The sequence below is a fragment of the Lontra canadensis genome, unplaced genomic scaffold, assembly GCF_010015895.1.
Source record: "Lontra canadensis isolate GAN:19392208 unplaced genomic scaffold, GSC_riverotter_1.0 scaffold13, whole genome shotgun sequence".
In the NCBI taxonomy this organism is placed as follows: Eukaryota; Metazoa; Chordata; class Mammalia; order Carnivora; family Mustelidae; genus Lontra; species Lontra canadensis.
Genome location: NW_022631007.1, coordinates 21,968,943 through 21,985,939, shown reverse-complemented (window position 1 = coordinate 21,985,939; position 16,997 = coordinate 21,968,943). Strand labels below are relative to the sequence as shown.

The window sequence follows — 16,997 nt, the reverse complement described above, 5'->3', positions numbered from 1 at the left end:
TCTCTCTGACAAGTGGAAGGGAGGGAGGGAGGGAGGGAGGGAAGGAGGGAGGGTGGGTAATGGCGCTTATCCACAAGTACTCAAAAGCTAGAACAGGATGAGCACCTTACAAACCCAACTGCTTTGGCAGAGACTGTTGTCACCAGGCAAAGAACCCTCGCGATTCAAAAAAAAAAAAAAAAATACACACACACATCTCTCCATCACCAAGAAGCAGGACTTCACGTAGGATAATCTCTGGGGTTATTAGAGAAAACCAATAACATAACAGAAGTGACACAAAGCTGCACCAGAAGACCAGGTTTATACCGCTCTGCTACAGGCTTTCCTCATCATAGCTTACAATGACCTCATTACCAGCACATCCGACCCTTAAGGAGGTATTTTCTACTGGGATATTTTCATATCTGTGTGCTTCAGGCACACAAGTTCAACAAGTCCCAGAGAACCTGAAGGATCTTTGTATTCATTATTTCCATGCATCTTCATCACGTTTCCCTGAAAAATAACATCAGCTAATAGATATACTCGAGGGCTCTATCGCTTTATTAAATTTTGTGTAATAGCATTACAGGTGGCAACCAGTGAGTGACTACGGCTGAAAGTTAATGTGAGTGTGTGGAGGACACAATGACCTCAGAGATAAGAAAAGCCAATGACCACCTTGATTCAACCAAAACCGCGAGAAGGGACTGATAGAAACTGGTAGGGTATTAAGATTAGAGCTTACTAAGGTGGGCTAAACCCTCTGAGGTGGGCCCTAGGATCTGGATGAAGTGTGCCTAGCCACTCAGATTTCTCCTGATGGGCTGTTGTACGCCAGATATCACCGCATGAAGGACAGAAACATCCTTGCTGCTGAAGAGCTAACAGTCTCATGGGAACACTAGAAAGCTTCCATACTTATTCCAGAGAGCCAACAACTCAACAGTGGACATGTCCACTTCTCACTGGAGCATCTCCAAGGGCAGGTGACACTGGGTGAGAGCTTTAATGAAAGTTATTGTAAGCAATTGCAGTAAGTAACACCTCCTGTGGGAGGGATTCAAGCAGGAAAGAAGGACAAAATCATTCCATTGCCAGTTAGGTTCATCAAGAACCATGAACTTTCCCAAATACAAGCAGTGTACCAAAAGCAGAGATAAGAGAGTCTGTATTAGACTATCATCAGTCAAGGATGCACCCTATAACCCTTGAGATAAACATGAAAAAAAAAAAAGTAAAAGAATTAATAAGTCAATAAACAGGAAAAATGAACGAACAACTCTTTGCTTAACCCAAAAGAGGAGGAAGGAGAGAAAAGAACATAAAAAAGGTAGATCAAATAGAACCCAAATCGTAAATGGTGGATAAAACCTCAAATATCAGCAATCACATGAAAGGTAAATGAATCAACCACCTGTATTAAAGTAACAGATAAAAACAAGAGAAGGGACGCAAGCGCATTACCAAAACTATGAAAGAGGGTGAAAGCTGTCACTTGGGCCTGGTCTTGGTGCCCACAACAGGGAGCCTGCCAAGTTGAGCACAATCCTGTGTGCGTCAGTATCTCTAGCTCTCACAACTCATTTGTCTGCATCCATGTACTGTTAAGAAAGCAAATCACTTTATTGGAAAGGCCATAGAAAATTCTGCTGTCTTGCTGCTTCTTAACTGAGAGAGCCCTTGTTCCTCCCTGCTAGGAATAATTCATTTAGTGCATCCTTGCATATGCGTATTAAACCCTGCATTGTAGCTAAATTATCACATTGTGTTACTGGAAGCTGCCTAACAACTTTTTGGGGGGGGGGACACCACAAATCATGGAAAGGGGTCCTTTTTTCCTGCCCACATTCTTTGCTCTGCCCTCCCCCTCCCCCCAACCACCAAGTCCCAGACTCCAAGTACCAGGCTCCATTAGTACAGTAATAAAACCACTACTGTTTGGTTAGCAGTAATGAGTTCTAAAAGCATCAATGGAGTGTTTCATGGAGAAGGGCTACTGTTAGGTGCAGCAAATGTTCCCGGCATCAGTCAACTACAGTAGATTGTAGCAGCCTTGTTTTAAGCATGTCAGGAATGCAATGAAAAATAGCACAATCCGTGCTCCTCAAGGACAAGAAGATTTGGCTCAGACAATCAAACAAAATGACCAATGACTAAACACACTCATTTCTACAGAGGCTGGCTCCATTGTTTCCGTGTCCTTAAATGTGGGTGTAATTATTGTCCTAGAGCTGCAAGGTGGCTTCTGCTGCTGTGGCTTACCCCACAAAATATCAGTCACTTTGACTTCCTGACAGTCTCTGCTACAAAGATATCCTTTAGCCCTTTGTATCAGTTAACTCTTCAAGGAAAGGAAGGAAGGGGGGAAAAAAGAGAAACAGAAAAAGACTCAAATGAACTTTTGTGTCAGTTGTCTGCTTACTGAGTTCAAGGACAGAACTGAGGGGGCTGGGTAGGGGACCCTCCTGGGTCTCCATTTCTGCATCAGGTTTGCTGGGTTGAACCACAGGAGATCCCTATCATTCAACTATTTTTGACCTGTAATAATAGCAAGATCAGAAGGCTCAAAGAAAGGGCCACAGAAACACTTGATCACTTTAGCTGAGATTAAATATTTAAGTTTCCGTTTCAGTTTACCTCCTTACTACTACTATTACTACTTTCTGAAAAGTTTCTTCACTTAAAAAAAAAAATCAATTTTTCTCTAATACAACTACTAGCCAGAGAAGTACTCTGGTAACTTCATGCTTTGGTCAATCCAAGTTTCTCCATTCTTCTCTACCAAAAGTTCCCTCTAGTTTTTTGGTAGGGCAGGGATTGCTTTGTTTGGTTTTTGTCTTATAGTAGGTGCAATGGCACTTTACACCTACGGATGAAGAAACAGCAAGATGAAGACTATTCCCGGTCCTCCCTGTCCCTTCCCTGAAGATGGAAACAACTTCAATATCCTTGCCAAGACCAGACAATGGCCGGCTTCCCTTCCACACAGAGGGGCACAAGGAAGAAGAAAAGAAGAAACACATCAATACTTGAAACACAGAAACACATCAATACTTGAATTAGCATGATAAATTACAGAAATGAGACAGAAAGTGACACAGGAAATTGGTATGGATGAAGGAAAGAAGAATGATAGAAGGAAATGGACAGGCTTAATATTCCATGAAAGTCTTTAATTATTTTGATTTTTGTCAATACGGAATTATCAGAAATGCCATACAAAATTAATGCCTGATAGATCAAAAATCTTTGAATACCTACCATCTAGCCACAGAATATGAATCAGACTGGAACCAAAAATTCTTTCTGCCTTTCTCCTGTCCCATATGAATTTTATTGTCTTTATAAAGACATATGTCTTTTATTAATAGAGGCCCTAAAAATAGGTTAATCCAGGAAAAAGTTAAAATCAATTCAACAGAAGACTGGCATAAATTCTGTTTCTAATTTTAAAAAAGCTAATGTATATTTAACAAGTATGGAGGAAAGGAAGGATAGATCTAAGACTGAAGAGAAGACAGAATCAGAAAATAATCTCGTCTAAAGGGCACTCAAATGAGATTCGTGTGTAAACTGCATATTGTCTATCCCCCGCTTCCCTCCTATCCTTGGGGAAGAAGAGTCTTTTGGTGTTCTTTCTGTGCCCTATTTAGCTTATGAAAACAATACACAAGGAGAGCCTTCAACGGGCTCCAAATGCCACTGGCCGTGAACTCAAGGTTAACCAAAAGAGCAAGAACCAGCCTCCTTCATACAGGTTATACAAAGAAGAATGAATTTATTAAGTGATAACACAGTCAAGGAAATGGCAGCGAACAGACAACACTCCAGCTGATGAAGAATCCCTAGGCAGAAGATCTTAAGAAGGAGATTAGTCCCCCTCAAATGACTGTGACCTAGCATTTGACTTCCAAATAACACTTGGGAGGCAGCTGCGAGGCCACCAACATGGGGTCACCTCCCCTGACAAGTTACACCCTAGAACCAGCACACGCCCCTGCTCTCTTCAAACGTGGCTCTATGTTCAATTGAAAGCTCGACTCCAAAGGAGACAAAGGTTATTTTATGATGTCAAATAAAAGGGTACCACTGTGTGCTCAGCTACCTGGGAGTTCAGTCGCACAGGAGTTACTGAGTTAACTTGCACCATTCAGCATGCTAGGAATGTGCTGAGGTTTCCTGGGAGTAAAACAGAGGTGGAGCTGGCCCGGGTTGTGGGGGGAGAGTGCAGGGACAGCACTGAGCCCTAGCTGGTAGAGCAAGCACATAACCAGGGACCCAATGCCTGAGCTCAGCCATAACCCTGCTAGCTTACTTACTTACTTAGCCCAAAGTGGTTTAACTGTGAAGAGGGTCTCTTAGGAAGAGAGAGGGAGGGAGGGAGCTATCTCTCTCTCTCTCTCTCTCTCTCTGTCTCTCTCTCCAGGAGAGTATGGTCAATATAAAATGAATGGGCAATGTGGACAATGGGTAGATTCCTAAAGGAAGTGATGTATTTCTTCTCTTGAGCAAACATTCTTCCAACATGCTCCCTGCTGATGGTGTGTAAAATACCACTTTACTGACGCACAAAGCCAAACACACAACCAATTAAGTCTATTTGTTCAGGCTTTTCTCAGGGAGCATAATTTCACTTTCCCTTCCCAGAAATTCTCTCTTTTCACAACCCTCATCAAAACCTTACCTGCCCGTAGATAATGCTCTCAGCGCTGGGAATCCGGCTGACTCTCTCTTAGGAAAGGAAATGCAAAGGAGCTGATGGCTTCCTATGTTTCTCCTAATAGAAAATACTTGCTGGGGGTGAGGAGGGTGGGAAAGGAAAAGGTTTCCTTGACAGAGCACTGCTCTAAGCATTCCGGAGACCACCTGGGGGGCGGTGGCTTGCTATTCTTTAACTGGAGATAATTAACAGTTACCAGCATATTCAGTGATTTTTGTAGCAAGCAGTGAAGAAATAATTTGGGGCAAAGGGCACAAGGACACGTCTAGGCAGCTGGCCAGCCACCATAAGACCACACTGCTCATAATATTAATACTCTCTTCTAAGGGGAGGCTTAATCAAGTCAATCCTTCATTTGGGAAGATTTACTTTTTCACCCAGCAAAACAAGCTGGGGAATAAAAACATTTAATGATTCGTGGTGAATCCAAAGAGCCATGCATGGAGAGGCGTGGCGGGGTGGGGCGGGGCGGGGGGGGGGGGGAAGGACAGTGGTCAAACAGGCTTGGGCCCCTTGACAGAATCCACGAAACAAGTCACAATACCAAGCTCAAGATTTAGTCAGCATTCTTCCGGAGTCAGGGAGAAATCTGATCGGCTCCTTGTGGTTCAGCCAGGCCTGTGAACGCTAGGGTCCCTGCCACAATGCTTTTCAGAATGCTGCATCCCCCGCAGCACAAACTCTGACAAAGGCTGATGAAGAATTTAGAATAAATGCATCCTTCCCAAGAATGGTCTCTGTCCATCACGGACAAGCACTTTCCTGCAGTAAGAGACAGCAGTCCTATCATGGGCTAAATCAGAGGACAATGTGATGGTGTGATGTGTCCATCCGGGCTCCACTGCCATAGGGATCAGTCAGCTGCTGGAGGCAACACCTGCCGCCGACAGGAGTTTGGCACTAAAGACACGTGTTCACAACCTGTGTTCCACGTTGACAGCAAGCACTTGGGAGTGACAGCTGTTTTCTGAAAGCCAAGAGATGAAATTACCCATGATAAAAGGTTACTGACTGTCATCTAGGAAGTGGAGTCCAGAAACATGCCCAAGACAGAGCCTCGTGGTTCACTCTTCTTACCCCCATCACTAGCTCTATGATCTTGCCTTTTCTCCAGAACTGTGATTTTAAAATCATCTTTTTCCTTCTCATTTTGCCTCAAGTTCACATACTTGTTTTTAAGCATTGTGGTTTCTATCTCCAAAATATTCCTCTAGTTCCAGTCTTCTTTACTTTGATGACCTTGTCTTCATCTAAGTGTGTGGTATGACATCGTGGTTTCAAACCCAATATCCACCTCTGGCTGGTTAATCTTGAGCAGACTACTGATTCCTCTCAACTACCATTTGAAAACGATCAGTGTGAGGATTAAATGGGGAAAAGCAAATCAAATGGTTGACATGTGCTAAATCCTTGATAAAGAATCCACATTAGCAGCATCGTGATAAACCAGGCCTTCATCACTGCTCAGCTGGACTTCTCCACTGTGATTTCTCGCATCCAGGGTCACCGTGAGCAGCCTCGTTGGTGCCAACTTCATTTAACATTCAATTACATACCACATGAAATAGGAACCTTATACTACTGACTGAAAAACCCTCCACCACCACCACCCTTTCCCATGAGGGCATCACACTCCTTTCCTCAACTTTCCCCACAGCTGGCAAAACTCACTCCCTACTCTTTGCCTCTTCTTTGTGCTTCTAAAGAACCACTCTCAGACCATAATTTAGTCCAGGGCAAGTGCCACAATTTTACCTTCTCTACCTCCTCACTCAAAAAAAACAAAAACAAAAACAAAAAACAAAAAAGCAAAAAACAAACCACTTCCATATACAAAGAACTAATGAGTGAGTGGTATTATATCACCTTTATACAACATTGGTTTTGCCAGTTGCCATTGTCCTAATCTTCCAGAGAGTGATTTTTTTAAGCTTTGCATATGACAATCAGATTTGGGCAGAAAACAGTTAGTCATTTGGAATAATCATATTTTTATTTCCTTGGAGCACCTGAGTATCTCGTTATATAAATGGAGAGGCAAGAAAGGACAGGATGTGTCTCATAGTGTTCCATCAATGGCTCTGGACTCATCACTGTAAAAGCCTAAGAAAGGGATGCCTGACCGGCTCAGTTGGTTAAGCAACTGCCTTCAGCTCAGGTCATGATCCTGGAGTTCTGGGATCGAGTCCCGAGTCGGGCTCCCCGCTCAGCAGGGAGTCTGCTTCTCTGACTCTCTCCCCTCTCGTGCTCTCTCTCATTCTCTCTCAAATAAGTAAAAACTTAAAAAAATAAATAAATAAAAGCCTGAGAAAAACTTTATGAAGACAGCTGCAACCTTCTTCTCTCTGAACTGGTAACTTTCCAATTGTTTTTCCAGTCCCCACTACTAAGGATTGGCTTTAGAAATCAATGCACAGCGAGCATTTCACCAGGTCTCGTGGTCGGAACCAACTACTTCAAGGAAAACACCAAACTCACAACTACTGAATTGCATCTGATTTCTGACTGATAGAGTCTACAGCTTTGGAAAAACAAACAGGAGAAGAATGCTAAGCCAGCAAATTACCAGCAAACATGAAGCTCCAGATACTGTCATTTCTACTCTCACTCCCCAGAGACTTGAAATTTACAGATGTTTTATGAACCAGTTTGGCTTACTCACTCAACCAAAAAAATAAAGAGCACAGCAAAGACATGGAAGAGAACATTAGGCTATGATGAATACAAGGCAGATTCACTGTTTAAAGTGGTTTTTCTTTTCTTTTTTTTTTTTTTTTGAGTTCTGTAATGATAGAAGGACTTAAGTGCTATGTATTCTGACCAATCACAACTGTTCAATATGTATTGATTATTCTACAAGCAGTAGCTAATTCAAGGCTCTTTATTAATTTTCAAATATGGACCTTATTCTAAGTTGGGAGCTACACGAAGCCACTTGGCCAACCCTCATTCCCTGGCACCCTCCCATCCTCAGGTGTCATTTGGAGATGGTACAGTTTTCCAACCCAAGTTACTGAACCTAAACAGATCCCTCAGTCCCCCAAAAGGCTGACCATGTTCATAGAGCTACCAAGACTACAGTCACCTAAAGTCTCTTTCAGCGACCGAGTACCTGTGTTGGTCCAGGCACTGCACAGGTCACTGCTTGACTTCCTATCTCTGCAATCAATTCTCTCTGTCTAGAAAATCCATTTCTCCCAGGAAGCTAAAGGAAAGGGAAGAGAAAGAGGTTTGTTTCTTGGATGGAACTGACAAAAGAGCCGACCCCCAACACACTCAGTGTGGCAGATGAAACTTCAAACACCAAAATACTAAGAAGCAAGGGCAGAATCGGGTTCTTTTGCATTTAACGCACAGGCTCCTTCTGGCTGTGGGGCCCCATTCAGCAGAAGTAAAGGGCTGGGGACTTTTCCAGTGAGCAGGGACGTGTGAACAGAGCAAGGAGGCTTGAAGATCAGAGAATGGTCACATGAAATTCCCACCCAGCTCCCTGAAGGGGGGCCCTGCCAAGAGCCCTCGGTGCCAAGCTGGGGCCCACCCTCCACAGTGCCTCCGGCTGCAGTTTTTCCCCCAATGACTGCAGGGAAAGAGGCACCAAAGGAACCGGTATCTGATAACACTCAACCTTCATACTCCATCAATGACATGTTCATCCTATTACTGAGAACTCCCTGTGGGTAGCAGGCATTTAGTGGAAATGACAAGCTCTGTCCTTAGAAGGCGGAAAATAAAGAAGCCAATAAAGTCAAAGAAAAGCTTTCGGGTTTTTCTCAGTTTAACATCAACGTAACCATAATGGCAACCACTCACTAATTACCTATCACTGGCTAAGCACTAGGCCACAAGTTTAAAGTCCTCTTTTTCTAATGTCACAACAGCCCAGGGCAGCAAATAACAGTTTCCTTACTTTCTCAGGCAAAGCAATAAACGGACACTTGGAGAAGTTACTTCGTGGCCCAAGGTTACCAAGTGACGGAGCCAGTATAAGTCTGAGTGACCGGGCAGCAAGTTGGGCTTTTTTTCCCCCTTTCAGTTCATCACATCCACTACCTTTAAATCATTAATAAAAATGTTTTTGGTATGGTTCTACGCCAGGCAATAGAGAGTTGAGTGCAGAACAAAAAAATGATGAACTTCTACTCAGTCAGAAATTTTGGAAAGGACACACTGTCCACTTAAAATGGGGCAGGCAGCAGGTGGCATCTGGAAGGTACTAGGGCTAAAAGCATAAACCCTCATGCAGAAAGACCTGGGTCTGAGATCCCACCTACGCCAGCTCTAGGAGTTGAGGTAAATTACCTATGTTCTCTAGGACTCAAATTTCTCATCTGTAAAACAGAGATAATAATGGCAGAAGCAGTGATTCACTCACACCATTCAGACAAATCTTCTACCACCATGATGAAAATCAGAATCTAAAAGGAGATGGTGTGGACTCTGGAAGGAACTGAAACTATTGTCTTTATGGCATCAGCCATATATTTAAGCAAAACACTGAAGACACCAGAAAGGTGAGACTACATGATGGGTAACTCCCACACACTAATTGCTTTCCTCTTCTCCCACTGTTCTTCTCTCTGCTGTAACACCAACTTTAACCTAACTGACTACACCTCCCCTCAGAATGCTAACCAACACAGCAGGTAACTTTAGCAACTGAGGTAGTCCCCTCTTTGATGAGAAAAAACAACATTCCTATAAATAACATGAAATGCATGTTCTAGAATACTGGAATTAAGGCATAAGAATTTACCCACACTGCAGATGTTCTGCTTCGTTGTGGAAAAGATGTACAACATACATTCAGAGAAACATGAAATCACAGTTTCAGAGCCTCAAACAAAAGACATAGTCAAACCCAGCCCCCTTCTGAGTCAAGTCCTGAGAGAGAAGACTTGCCCAAAACCTGTCCAGAGGCTAAAGTGTGACAGAATGTCCTAAGCCTCAGGAAAATTGTCACCTCTCTCCATCCTCAGCTTCTGAGGAACAATGTAATGTATGATATCATGTATTCTTAACCATTTTACTAGGCTCTACCCAGTTGCAAACACCCACTGACATCAGGATCATGCTACATGGATAGAACTTCTAATTAAGCAAATGAGATGTTCAAAATCCCACCACAAACCACAAAGGCAAGGCCCAGAACCAGGAAGCAGGAGACTCACGTAGTTGTTAGTCCTGATTATCACTGACCAGATTTCTAATCTCAAATCACTTTACGTCATCCAGGTCTCTGTTTCTAGAACCATGAAAAGGGAGTTGGAGCAGATGGTCAGTCCTTCCCATCGCCAGAGCTCTCGAATTCTCCATCACCTGGCACACATAGTATACACAGAAAAACCCAACACTTCATTGTTTTTAGAAGAAATCACAAGAAAAAAAAAAATGCAAGACATCATTTAAGGAAAACTGTGCCAAAGTAATGTTTGTTTTGGGGTTTTTCCACAGAGGTAAGCTTTGTGTTTTCCAAAGGCAAACAGTCCCGTTTCTCTAGAACAAGGACAGGATGTTGGGAACATGAGTCATTCTGTTAATATTCTAGGTAGTTGGTCAGTGAGGGGACAGAAACCAGACTGGCTTCCTAGAGAGAGGACAGAAGAACACCCCTGCTCCGGAAAAAAACAGAAAGGTGGATTCCTTGAATGTCAGAAGGATATTTCCTTCCCAAGCACTTCTTAATCCAAGCTTCTATTTAATAGAAAGGCCCAGCCTGATTGGGGCGGGGGGAGGTTTAAGAACTTACTTCTAGAACCTCAGAGTCCTTACTTGCAACCAGATGCTGTGTTTGACAAAGCAGCATCTCAATACCAGCCAGACCACCAACAGTTTCCTCCTCACCTATCCCCAAGCAGACATTGTCTCCTCACAGTGCCAGCACAGAAATGAGCCCTCCACCCGCCATGCCCTTCAGAGGCAGGAAAAATGAACCAAGACCAGTGAGGACCCCCTGAGAGGTTCAAAGAACGTGGGAGGAAGATGATTAGCAACAGCTACCCGCAGTCAGCACCCTGGGCACTGTCACACCGAGGGCCCTGCTCATCATGACCTCCCTAAACTCACCTCTTAGAGAAACTTCAACATGGATGCCCTCTACCTCACTTTGTCTTGGAACATAGGTTACAAAATGTCACATCTGACCACCACCTTTTCCTCTTCTCAAAAAAAACTTAATATGTACAGGAGATGGAGATTTATTTACAAAGATATAAAAAATACCAATCTAGGGCTGCCTGGGTGGCTCAGTGGGTTAAGCCTCTGCCTTCAGCTAAGGTCATGTTCTCAGGGTCCTGGGATCGAGTCCCACATCGGGCTTTCTGCTAGGCAGTGAGCCTGCTTCCTCCTCTCTCTCTCTCTCTCTCTCTCTCTACTTGTGATCTCTGTCAAATAAATAAAATCTTAAAAGAAAAAAAAAATACCAATCTATTCCTGGGCGGCCTCTAGGACCGCAGCTGACTGCAGTGCAAAACCCCACTGGATCTAACAAAGTAAGGCTTCCCAGTCCACCTCTGCTGTGTTTAATGCCACCAGCAACCACGCTCAGCGCTTAGAGTCTAGCTTTCCGCACAGGGTTATCATCCACAAGATAATGCTTCTGAACCCTCCCTTCCCTCAGAGTTCTGTGTAGTTCCCAGCACGCATTCTCTCATTCATTAACCCATCACCACAATCTTAGGATACAAGGACTGGATTACAATGAAAGGGGGTCATTTCAAGGGTTGAGGTGAGAGGAAGAAAGAAGAAATGGCACCATCCAGAAAGCTTATGTATATTCCCTCCTTGTTTTTTGTATTGGAACTGGGTCTTTGCCCACTTTCTCCATTATTTGCTTCTCTGTGGAGGTCTATTATACCACGTGTGATGAGAAGACAAGAGGAAATTAATTTTAAAACCCCAAAATGCTTATGCAGAAAAGGACAAGCTTACTGACGGATAACATTATATTGGCCAAACAACAGACAAAATGCAGTGCAGGAGTCACAGTCACTGAAAGAGCTCTGGGGCTCATGCAACAAACACACAGAGAAGCTGCGGGAAGGTCCAGAGATGGAAGCCTGAAGATAGGCCTGGATGTCAAAAAACAGACAGACTGATAACATGCCTAAGTCCCAAGTCCCTTTTACATTTTGTAACTGAAGTACAGTAGACGTATAGTAAGTTCTAGGTGTACCGCATAGTGACTCAACAATTCTATAGATTACGAAATGCTTGCCACAAAGTACAGTTACCATTTGCCACCCAAATCATTACAATATTATTGACCGTATTCCCCATGCTGTACTTTTCATCCTCATGACTCACGAAAACTGGAAGTTTGTACTTAAACCCCTTCACCTATTTTGCCTATCCTCCACTCCCCTTCCCCCGACAACCACCAGTCTGCGCTCTATGTTTATCTGAGTCTGTTAGTTCATTTTGTTCTTTAGAGTCCACATGTAGGCAAAATCATATGGGATCTGCCTTTTTCTGTCTGACTTATTTCACTTAGTGTAATATCCTGCAAGCCAATCCATGTCACGAGGGGCAAGATCTCATTTATTATGGCTGAGACATTTTCCACCATATAAATATATATCACCTTTTTATCTAGTCATTGATGGACACTTGCTCCCATATCTCGGCTCTTTTAAGTAATGCTGCAATAAATGTAGGGAGGGTACATGTATCTTCTCAAATTAGTGTTTTTGTTTTCCTTGGGTCAATACCCAGAAGTGGAATTACTGGGTATATGGTATTTCTATCTTTAATTTTTTTGAGAAACCTCCATACTGTTTTCCATTTGGCTCTATGAATTTATTTTCCCACCAACAGTGCATAAGGGTTCCTTCTTCTCCACATCCTCAATGACATTTGTCATTTCTTGTCTTCTTCATACTAGACATTCTGACAGGTGTGAGGCACTATCTCATTGTGGTTTTGATTTGATTTCCATGATGAGTGATGTTGGGCACCTTTTCATGTGTCCATGTGGCCATCTGTATATCTTCTTCGGGGGAAAAAAATGTCTACTCAAGTCCTCTGCCCATTTTTTAATTGATTTGGGGCTTTAGGTATTGAGTTGTAGGAGTTCTTTGTATTGTTTGGATATTAACCACTGTCATATATAACATTTACAAGCATCTCCCATTCAGTAGGTTGCCTTTAAATTTGTTGATGGTTTCCCTTTGCTGTAAAGCAGCTGTTTAAGTTTGACTGAATTTGTTTAGCTTATCTGAGTTTTACAGTTCTGTTAGCTGAAGACTTGTGGAATATTTGTTTTAGAGCAAACAGAATCACAAGGTGAGGGGAACAGTTCAGCTGAGATGAGACCAAGATGTCAGCTGTCACTGTCACTACTACACGCTGGGCAGAAGGCATTACTAAGACAAAAAGTCAAAGGAGAACCAGCACTCCCAGAAAGTAAGGAAGAGGTTCCATAAAGCAAATAAATAGAACAATGAAGAGAATATGTTAAAAGGACACAGGAGCCAACTGAAGAGCTTTAAGGGGCCAAAACAGAAACAATCTGAACAAATAGGATAGTGTTGGACTATAACCAAAAGAATAAAACAAGTATCCATGAGTCCATATTGATTTAAAGAAATTACTCAATAAAGAGATGGGAAGAGACAAATCTTCATAGAAAAATTCCAAATAATTTACACTGATATCCACCCTCAAGGCAGGGGAGCCCAACTCCCCCGTCCTCAGCTGTGGGTTGCACACAGTGACTCCCTTCCTCAGAGTGCAGGATGCAAGGGGGCAGTGGGAGGGTGTGTGTGAGGCAGAGGGGGAATTCACACTAGAGAAACCCAGCAAACATTACCTCAGCGAGCTGAGCAAAGTCAACATGCACAGGGACAAATCATGTTAACAGTGCTTGAAATGATGTGATGAGAGGACACCTTCCCTCTGAGGTCTTCCTCCCACAAACCCATATCCCTAGTCTAGTCATCAGAGAAAAATATTCCACAAGTCTCAACTGAGGGCCACTCTACAAAATATCTGACCAGCACTTCTCAAAACGGTCAAGGTCCTCAAAAACACAGAAATTTCCAGAAACTGTCACAACCAAAAGAAGCCTAAAAAGACATGATGACTAAATGTATAATATGGTATCCTGGATGAGATGAGGTAAAAATGAAGGAAATCTAAATAAAGTATGGACTTCAGTGAATAATAATGTATCAGTCTTGGTTCACTGATTGTGAGCAACATACCATACACTAAGGTAGCATGTTAATAATAGGGGAAGCTGGGTACAAAATATATGGAAACTCTCTATGGTCTTCTCAGTTTTTCTATAAATTAAAATTGTTCCTCAATAAGAAGAGAAAAAAAAAGAGGAGGGAATGAGCGAGCAGTGTGTAAAAGAGAACAGATGGGGTGAATCTGGCCAGATTCTCTTCAGCAGCAACCGCCTATCTTCCCTCACCGCTACCATCAGGGACTAGGAACTGCCACCAAAGGTCTTCAAGGCAAGAATTCTGTTGGTGTCTACATCTGCTTCTGTTAACAGCTGGACCACACTCAGAGAGTAATTCAAATCTTATTCAGTGTTCAGAAGTGAAATGGACACATTCTGTGCTTTTCAAGGACAGAACGGATCCCCAGGCCTGCTCCCCAAAAAATCCATTTAGAATTATGGGAACCTGGGGGGTGCCCTGGGTGGCTCAGTCGATTAAGCGTCTGCCTTCAGCTCAGGTCATGATCTCCAGGTCCGGGATGGAGACCTGGGGCAGGTTCCCTTGCTCAGCGCAGAGTCTGTTTCTCCCTCTCTCTCAAATAAATAGAATTCTTAACAAAAAAGAATTAAGGGAAATCTGGCTACACTGCTCAGGCCCACCCTGTGCGTAAGAGCACACACACTCATATTTCTTTGTTTTTATTTCACCACCACTTACAAATGAGAACCAACTCAGCATTTGTGGGCTTCTAGAGGATTAAACACAAAACTGAAACTACTCAGAAATAGCTCTCTTTTTCTCTGTGCTTCTCTTTCCTGACAAGGTCTCCAGCCCCATGCATAGCTTCAGAGACCAAACGGATCACAGGAACCACTTCTTCCATAAGCACCCGTCAGAAATCAATCAGGTTCAAAGGCAAGGGGGGGAGCACCTAGAGAACTCCAAGGAGGGGGGGAATCAGGAACCTCCTGATTCCTTCTGCTGACCGAAACTCCCTCCCCTTCCACTGACCGAACAAGCACACCCAATCCACAGGTGACCTGAAAAACAAAGGCTTCAAGTGAAAACATGGACACTCCTGACAAAGCCGCCAACTTGGTCTTTGAAATGTTGCGCAGATTGAAGCTAACGCTTTTTGCCTCGCGGCATTTCTCTTACCTCTTTCAAGATCAAAAGGGAAGAACTCCTCAAGCACGACAGACAGCCAGGATTCCCATTCAGCTGAATTCATCTACTAGGTGAAAAGGTACTATGCTGCTTACAGAGAAACCAGTGGAACCGTATATTCTCCTCTTAGGTCAATTCATTCAGTGGAGGGAGGTGTTCAAGGTGAATTTTTAGGGAACTTTAACGGGACTTATCTAGGTTTCTTTGATAGGATACATCTAAACGCATGGTTTTTTTTTTCTAAAAACACTGAACAATTCCACAAGGACTTCTGTGAAATAACACTCCTTTTAAAAGTGATAAATTCCCCAAACTTCCAAAGCTGAAGTCCCCCGCTCCCCTCCTCCCCGATGTCCCTGTGATCACAGCACAGGTCCAGGCCTGCTGAAGAGGTGAAAGCAAGCAGTCTTGCAAATCCGTGCCTCCTCTTGCAAGGAACCCGCTTCCCAGGGCAACTTCCAACGCTTTCCCATCTAACTTTATAGGGAACTGAGTCACAAAACCCTTGCAGCCAAATAAAGGTTCAAGCTTTGTGTTGGCACTGTCTGCCCTATAATTCCTCCTTAGCTGTGGTTTGGGGTGGGGCGTGGGGGGGAGGACATTTTTTAAAAAATCAAAGACAATGACAAAATCTTATCTTCTAATGCAGTGGTTCTCAACGACGGGTGACTCCCCACCCTGCCCCCCACCCCCAGGCACCCTGGGCTGTGTCTGCAGACATTTCTGACTGCCACCAGTGGGAGGAGGGAGTGCTACCCAAGGCTACCCGCTGGCACCCAGTGGGTACAGGCCAGAGACACTGCTCAACATCCTACAATGCATGGGACAGGCCCCCATCGAGCCAGTTATCTGGCCCAAAATGCCACACCACTGCTGAGGTTAAAAAACCTAGTTCTGAAGCCCTAAAAAATAAATTAATTAATTAATTAAATTAAAATTTAAAAAACTTTCAAAACTGCCTTTAAAAAAGTCTATGTAGAAAGATGTAAGTTAGCGACGCCTGGGTGGCTCAGTCATTAGGTGTCTGCCTTCACCCCAGGGTCCTGGGATCAAGCCCCGCATCGGGCTCCTGCTCCACAGAGCCTGCTTCTCCCTTTCCCACTCCCCTGGCTTCTGTTCCCTTTCTCACTGTGGCTCTCTGTCGAATAAATAAAAACAAAATCTTTAAAAAGAAATAAAAAAGATATAAGTTCGGGTGCCCGGGGGGCTGAGCTTATTAAGCTTCTGCCTTCGACTCAGGCCAGAATCCCAGGGTCCTGGGATGGAGTCCCAAGTCAGGCTCCCTGCTTAGGAGGGAGTCTGCTTCTCCCTCCACCTGTCACTTCCCCTGCTTGTGCTGTAATAAATAAAATCTTTTTTAAAAAATATAAGTTATACTGATTCCTCCTCAGTCCTCTTTGCAGCTTCTCCCTTCTGTCTCCGGAAATTTAAGCCTTGCTCACAAGGTCATGGCTTCTGCCCTCCCCTCTTGCATCTCTGCATGAGCCTTGCTTCCTGATCCACTTTCCAACTATGGCCATGTCCAACATCTGCACAAGCGGTCTAATTTTATAATCAATTACTGGCCATGATCGACCTCAATCTCAACTCGCTGATACAAAATTCATCATCAGGACCTCAGAGCCAACACCTCGTTGCCCACCCTGCTTCAGTAAGTGTCACACCACCGTCCCTGCCTACACACACACACACACACACACACACACACCTGCTCTGCACTGCATAGCCAGGACCCAGCACACATAATTCATGCAAATATTAAATGAATCAACACATTATTAAAAACACTGTCATTTTTTTCACTCCTTCCTCCTCTCCCACTGTCCAACAAATCAATTAATCGTAAAGAGTGAGTTCCACCTCCAAATTTAAAGGCACCAACTTAAATGTTCTGCCTAGAAAGTCAAAACAATCTCCTCCATCCCTATACAAAAGCCGGATCCATCTTCGTGGAGCAT

The 16,997-nt window shown here is 43.6% G+C and overlaps 1 protein-coding gene across 5 annotated transcripts in view; it reads right to left on the bottom strand.

Moving 5' to 3' along the window:
• Positions 1–16,997, bottom strand: part of FMNL2 (formin like 2) — a 317,058-nt gene that overhangs the window by 241,389 nt on the left and 58,672 nt on the right. The window lies entirely within an intron of this gene.